At 36.5% G+C, this 7,737-nt stretch overlaps 1 long non-coding RNA gene across 1 annotated transcript; it reads right to left on the bottom strand.

The window, feature by feature from the left end:
• Positions 1-4,734: 4,734 nt before the first annotated feature.
• Positions 4,735-6,741, bottom strand: LOC311066662. Its single transcript, XR_014603124.1, has 2 exons — positions 6,360-6,741; positions 4,735-4,952 (listed from the first exon to the last, which is right to left on the bottom strand). It is a non-coding gene; the product is annotated as an uncharacterized lncRNA (long non-coding RNA).
• Positions 6,742-7,737: the final 996 nt, after the last annotated feature.

Below are 7,737 nucleotides of genomic sequence, written 5' to 3'. Positions count from 1 at the left end.
GTGAAACGTGTTTTGCACATCTTGGTTTATAGAGTTATAGACAAACTCTTCTGCTAGTGCTAAAATGTAATAACTGAAGTCATATTTTCATTTATTATTTTATCCTCACATTGTTAAATTCAATGGATTCAAAGATTCAAAGATCTTTCATCTTGAAGACACATTAAACACATGCAGTATATGTGGGTAGTACAATCTGATGAACAGCGTCCTCTCCTGTGACCTTTCCCCATTCGTTCTCAATTACCCCCCACCGATCCCACACTTTCAAACTCAATGGGCTCAGGGAGGCAAAAGAGACGCCGCAATCCGCTGTAACTTTAACCCCTGGTGTCGCTGTCAAACAGTGTCACTTTAGAAAACGTAAATTGTTGTACGTTTGGATAGATGGTGAAACTTACAATATGGGCGTATTTACAAAAGTTTAATGTAAACATTAGGTATTTACAGCAACAACAACAAAAAAGTAAAATAAATCAAAATAAATACATTTTAGATCCCTTAACCCTACCCCCAAACATAACCATTTTATAGAGGATATAAAAATAATATGAAATGTAATGGACAGAAATGTGTAAGTAAAATTAAAATTTTAGTAACATTATAAAATTAAAAAATATATATTTTGAGCCGCTAATCCCACTCTTACTTCTAAATCTACCCATAACAGTTTCTTAAAAAATATGCACAGTAATAAAGAAAAACATAACAGACAAGTGTATAAAAACTGTTTTTCATGATCAAATTTAATTGGCCAATCAAAGCTTACATTGTTTTAAACATACCATAATCGGCTTATGTTTTAATGATTCATTGAGCAAATAACATTTCAAATGGAGAGAACCAAATCTATTTGTAATCTGCATCCAAACATGACAGCTCTAATAGCTGTTATTCTTAAAAAAAAATAACCTGGTAGACAATCACAAATACAGTGACAACAAGCCCAATAGCAAGGGCGACATGATTCAGGGTGCGTGCCGTTTTGGAGTTCTTCTCTGCTAATGCTTGTTGTCCTGAGATGTTGGCATCTCGAGCCTGTGAAAACAATTGTAAAACATAATGTTAACCTCTGTTCTCATTCTGAATTTCTTTGAGCCAATGGCACAGGGGGGAATTCTCAAATGAGGGAGCAAACTCCACTTTGTGGATGGGTTTTCTTATAGTTCAACAAACTGTATAAAGTTTCCTCTCAAAACACTATCTACTTTAACAAGCAAACAAAATTATGTTTATTTATTAAAACCAAGTCACAACAACATAATGTCATCAAATGTATACATTTTAAACATTTAATTTTTTTATTGGTAATAATGTAATTTAATGTTAATGTCGATGCAAATCCTAAAGGTTGCCAGAAACCTTTCATTTAACTGATCTGAGTGCTCAAAAAATTGGTTTGCTTATGGATCTTCATCCTAAGTTGTAATGTAGCCCAACCAAGTGGTTGGGACTAGAGGTCTGCACTCCCGATGCAAAACAGTGCGGCGCAGGACAAATTTTGAAAGGTCATTGCGGGCGCGGGCGGGATGATGGAGGTGCACTTGCGGGTGCGGGCGGGAGGGATGATACGCTGCACTCCCGCAAATTAAATATGAGTGTAAAGTAAAATATATAAATGGTTAAAGTATAGCGTACATAATTTGTAGTTGTGAGGGAGATTCTGTCATTTTCATTTAGACATGCTGGTAGCGACCTGCTGAGTTTTTATTTTTATTTTTATTATTATTATTAAATGGTAGGCCCAGGCTATTTTCAGTTTAACACCTGCACTGAGGCTCAAAGCCCAAATAGTTTTTTAGTCTCAATGTTTTACGAATGTTCATGGCTAGCCTATAATGTGACCAGAACATTATCTAGCCTAATATATAAATATATATATTAGATAGATAATAATATTAGCCTACCTAATCGAACAGATTTTATATTTTTGTTTTTGGTTACTGTAAGCCTACTATTGTGAATATTATGCTGTTCGTAATATGGGACCGTTTCGTGTTTTGTGATCACATTTTAAATGTTTAAATGGCCTGTGATATAGTCTATAGTCTAGGCTAGATAAGAATGATCCGTTTTTCAAATGTTCCTATGTGTAGGCCATGCCTAAGGCTGTTTTTATGTTACACGATAATTAAGCCTATTGGAAATTGGGCCAATTAATGTTTATCTTTGTTGGCGTTAGTTACTGAGGCCAATTTAATGTTTTGTATGGTTGAACATATGCAGGCTTACCAATAAATATGTTACCAAGTATTGGTAAGGAATTATGTGCGCACACATGTTTTTTACAAGACCTTTCGTGAGACAGAAAGTGAACCTGCCTGCCGTATTGCGGGCATTTGCGGGCGGGAGCGGGACATAATATCACAGATGCGGGCGGGAGCGGGACTAAAAATGACAAATCTTTGCGGGAGCGGTACTGAACACTGCGGGAGCGGGCGGGAGCGGGACTGATCATTGTGTCCCGCGCAGGTCTCTATAGTTGTGACAGGCATGATTTAGGAGATTTCACTTAAAGGCATTGTTCACCCAGAAATTGTAATTATCCACTAATTTACTCACCCTCAAGCCATCCATGTAGCCTATATGACTTTCTCCTTTCAGTCAAACATAATCAGTCATACTAAAAAATATCCAGGATTTTCCAAGCTTTATGATGGGAGTGCGCGGTACCATTTTTGAAGCCCCAAAAAGTGCATCCATCCATCATAAAAGTAATCCATATGGCTTCAGGAGGTTAATAAAGGCATTCTGAAGCCAATCACAACACACTGGGCCAGCTAAACAATCATAGCACATTTTGTATTTCGGAAGGAAGGGGTTCATCGAAATCGGCGTGTTTGAGCCAGACTGGGGAGAGAGGGGCTGTAATAATGTAAAATATGTGGAAAATAATGTGTTTTTGAACAATCAAGCATGAAAACATATTCTAGTACACGTACACCCCAAAAACTAAATCAAGACTTCGTAACCACCTGGAGCCGTACGGATTACTTTTATGATGGAGATTCAGATTGTGTTTGGCTGAAAGAAGAAAGTCATTTCATTTGCACCTATGGCTTGTGGGTAAGTAAATTATGGGATAATTTTCAGTTTTGGGTGAACTAAAACTTTAAGGAAGGAGATTAAACTAAGGTAAGTGATACAATAGCCTATTCAATTATTAAGCCATTTAGTTGCAATCAATTGAATGGATCAAGACTGGTTTCATGTGTTTCTGCCCTTCAAAAACTTCATACACTTCATAAAGTTAATTTAACAAGTTTCCACTTGATTTATATTATTTATAGCTCTCCTGAATTCAGGTTTTTGGATTTGTATTATGCACATTGATAACCAAGTTAATCATTTAGCAGACACTTTAATCCAAATAGAGTAGAATAGAATAGTAAGTGTTAGTATTAATGGGTTAAGTGTTGACAAAAAAAGTCAAGAAAAGTAGTTTCTTGAAAATGGCAGGTCATTCAAGTTAAGCTTAAATATTTAAGTTTAGCTGATGCAGTCATCCAAAATCGCAGTTGTTAGAGAACTACATCTGTGTTGAAAAAGATTGGCTTGTACGTTTTTCACATATTAACATAGGCATGTTTAATGTAAAGCAAATTAATTTGACTTTCCAGTAGCCTACTACATGTGTGATGGCAATGTTGCCTTATCTAACCCCGTTCTTTTGCTTTTGCAGAGTAAGAGAACTGTGGACAGAAGATTATTAGTATAGGAAAAAAAAGTCTCATCTCTCAAATTCTGTCCATTTGTTCACGAAATTCCAACAACAAAATGCCGTTTTTACAGCCTTTAATGTGGCGTGACAGATTGCTGTATAGGCGCCTCAGTTGAAGTGGCAGCGCAGAGCGCAAGTGAATGCGATTATCTCTTCCTCTTTAATGCTGTAAAAACCTTTGAAATAACTGAAATCATTTGCCGAAGTGATATGGAAAGGACTCAAAACCTGCCTGTTTAACCCAGGTCACTAAAGAAATCCTAGCCTGGGAAAACCCAGACAAACTTCCGGCAAATTTAGATTTGCTCTGCAAGTAGTCTGACAAAGAGCCGATTTCTAATCCGTCCAAATCGAGGCACCAATCAGAAACGTTGAGGTGGGCTTTACACGATGACGATCGCTTTGATTGGTTTTAGGTCTATCCAATTGCGCCCAGAGGCATTTGAGCGACGTCCGTTGGTGAAGCACCAACTTTTAAATGCATTATTATATTCAAATTGCAAACACATGAGGACATGAAAGACCCACTGGCAGATGAACGTGCTACTACATTTCTCTCCGAAATTAAATTAGATTTAATAGAGGATTTTAACTGTGACAAGATGATTGACAGGGCAGTTTAAGTGACAGGATGCACGCGACAGATCCGTCCGATAAAGATGACGAAGTAGTATGTCCCAAAGCTTGCCTACTTTTTTGCTACACATTCAAAAGTAAATACCTTTTCTTCACAAAAAGAGTACATACTTTTATGGCGTAGTGTAACTTAGGTTAATTGGGACGCAGCATATGGCTTTACACGATGACGATCGCTCTGATTGGTTTTAGGTCTATCCAATTGCGCCCAGAGGCATTTGAGCGACGTCCGTTGGTGACGCCCCTTTGAAATGAGTTATTAATGAAGCTTTGCCAGACCATAACTCAGTTACTACTGAGAATGGTCTGGTTTTAACCAGGCTAAAGAAATCCTGTTGATGTAAGAAAAAGGGAAAAAAGACTAACACTCATGAATATGTAATTATTATTTTATATTATTAAAATCTGTGAACAGAAAATAAGAAAATACATAAATTAAAAACATAAAACTCATTTAGAAAAGTTATTTAATTTAATAAGATGAAGATTGGTCCAATTAGACGAGTGGGAAGTTAGCCCCGCCTTAATGGGAGGAGCCAGGAGGACACAGAAGATGCCACACTCCTTGCGAAAGAGAGAAGCGTCTGGCGCGATCCTAAAAAGAAGAGAAGAAAAAATAGAATTAGAACGAACAAACTAACAGTTGTATCAGAGAATTGACAGAGAGACTTTAAAATAAAAGTTGAATTTCATCAGTCAATGATTACGGGTGAATGTGTGATTGATTACGCGAATGCTACAGGGAAAATACAGGCCTAAAGTTGGAGTTTTGCCTTTCTGAAAACTTCATAATTGAAAAATTGAGCTCTCTTGGTAAGTGAAATTACCAAATTCTCTATTACTGAGGTTCTTTTTTGTATAAATGTTTGACAAATGGTGTTCAAATATTAAATGCTGATGTGTTATATGCAGTTGTATGAGAGTTAATCTTCTGTTTTAAAATGGGAAGAATATTGCGTGAATGTGTTAAATAACAAATGTTTCAGAGTTAAATACAGCCTAATTTAACTCTGGCCTAAGCGCGTCATTTGAAAATTGCTCTTAGCACATCTATGTAAATTCACTGTGTTGAAGTTAGATGAAAATGAAGTAAAAAATGTTGAATGTTGTTTGTATGCAGATTAACTGCTGTAAGGATGTATATTTTTTTAAAAAGGAATGTCTAATTGTATTTTTGGCCTCGTCTTTTGCAAGGTTGGGTCTTTTCTTTTTTCCCATTTTCTTTTTTTTATATCATAAGTAACCTGCTCTGTCTAGTCTGTCGGTCTCTTTGCTTCACGATTTTTCTGTGCGTGAGAAAAGGATGTGGGGCGTGAGAGCGTGTGAAAAGTGTCAATCACGTGAGTCTCACACCGGTTTGAGAGTTGGCAGCTCTGACTGTGTTGCTCAGAACTCAATTGCGGAAGAAGGATCTTGTGCAAGCAGCATTGAACTAGAACTGAGATTTAGTGAAATCCTAATTCATATTGAGACTGTTATTGTGAGCAGTAAAATTGATTAGTGATTTTATTGTCCCTACTGTTTTCCCTACTGTTATTTTCTACTTTCAAATTTTACTGTATTTTATTTTATTTCATTTAATTATTTGGTTTTATTTATTTTCTTCTGGAGAACAAGAGTAAAAAGGGTATTTCAAAGGGTTATCATTTGGAAGAATTGTATTCAAATTTAAAATTATTCTCTACATTAAATAAGCCAATTAGAAACAATTTGAATAAATAGGTACAAATAAATTTACACATATTAATAGAGAAAGGGTCAATTAACTTTATTAGCTTGAATCTAAGTAGGTCACTAAAAAGAGAGAAACATACAAACTAAATAGGAAATATAAATCTATATAAATAAGCGTTACAAGAAGGTAACATTTTAATTGGTTTGAAACAAGTCTTTATTGCCATACTGGTCATTATTTTCCTTTGTGTTATGTGGTGATGATGTTTTGAATTTGATTGCTTTATTTTACTTTTTTTTATTTATCATTTTCCTAAATACACCTTACCTGTTTCTAACGCAGCCAGTGTTGTAATTTCCTTCTCCCCTTGTTGACGCCGTCTCTTGAGCGAGTATAATCTTCTGGTCACTGGTCCAAATCTAGAAACGGTGCGCTCCCCTCACGCTCATTTCCGTATTTCACTGTTTGAGAGTGAGGGTTGCACTCTTGCCGTGACGCGCATTACACCTGGAATTACTTTAGCAAGGTACGTACACCCCTACTAACATGTAAACATGGTAAAGACATGCCTAATATATTTTGACTTCTCTATCACATGAACCTCATTTTTGTGGATTTTTGTATGTGTTGTAATCTTTGATTATGCTTATATAAAGACTCAAGTAATTAAATAAATAGTTCATAATTAAAGGAAATAACATGGACTAATACTTACAGACCAGGAGTAAACTAGTGCAGCGAAGCCCAGAGGTAAGCAGCAGCACAGCATGGTAAAGATGGAATAACACAGGTAATCTGGCACTGGATTGGCCAGTGGAGCGGCGGTCACAAAAACTGTAGGCTGCATGGCGACCACAGATTGCCCTGGATATGGCCCTTGGGCATAGGGGCCCTGGGGCACTGGCTGGCTTGGAAAGGATGGAGGGTATCCAGCAGAATTGTCATGGTATTCTGGTGGTGGTGGTGGTGGTGTAGGCTGCAGCATTCCTGATTTCTCAGATGAATTCCAGGCACTTTGGGGTTGATTGCTGGGATCCATTTTTCTGATTATTGGCTTTTGATTTTAATTCCTTCGCCTTGTGCTCTGCAGAGACATATGTATTTGCTGTACTCCGGTTCAGACTCCTATACCTCGGCGATGAACGGCAGCAGCAAATGGGTGGAGAGTTGTAGGTTATTGGCTGTAGGGGAGTGTCAAGAACTTTGGCACTGTTCCCATCATACTGTGTGACCGCAGGATCCATGGTCTCACAATGACCCTGATGAGAGACATAAAATATGAGGAGGATCAGCTGGATTATTTCATCACAACTGAGCATATTTTTTGGACCTAGTGACAGTGAATCTGTCAGTAGTCCGTCTAGATTCAAAACAGGGTTATAAACTCAACCTTCCACTGTTTTAGAAGAAAAAGCACTTTTAATAAATTGAGAAACACCTTTTAAATGAATAAAACACTTAAAATAAAAAGCGTTGAAAAACCTTATGAATAAAATGCAAATTTACCTGAACTAAACATTTTTTTTTGTTTTATACAAAATGTATATTTTACAAATAATTTTGTACACTAAAATTGCTAGAAAAAAATCTAAGCCATTTGTCTAACCAAGTTGTGTTCTAAATTTAAAGTTGATATCACAAAATTTAAATCCACAAAAATGATTTAAATCACCTTTTCCAGGTTGAGGCAATAATCGATTTCATA

This window comes from Abramis brama (genome assembly GCF_963993115.1).
Source record: "Abramis brama genome assembly, chromosome: 17".
NCBI classification, from domain to species: domain Eukaryota; kingdom Metazoa; phylum Chordata; class Actinopteri; order Cypriniformes; family Leuciscidae; genus Abramis; species Abramis brama.
Note: the sequence above shows the minus strand (reverse complement) of the source record. Positions and strands in the feature narration are given on the sequence as shown.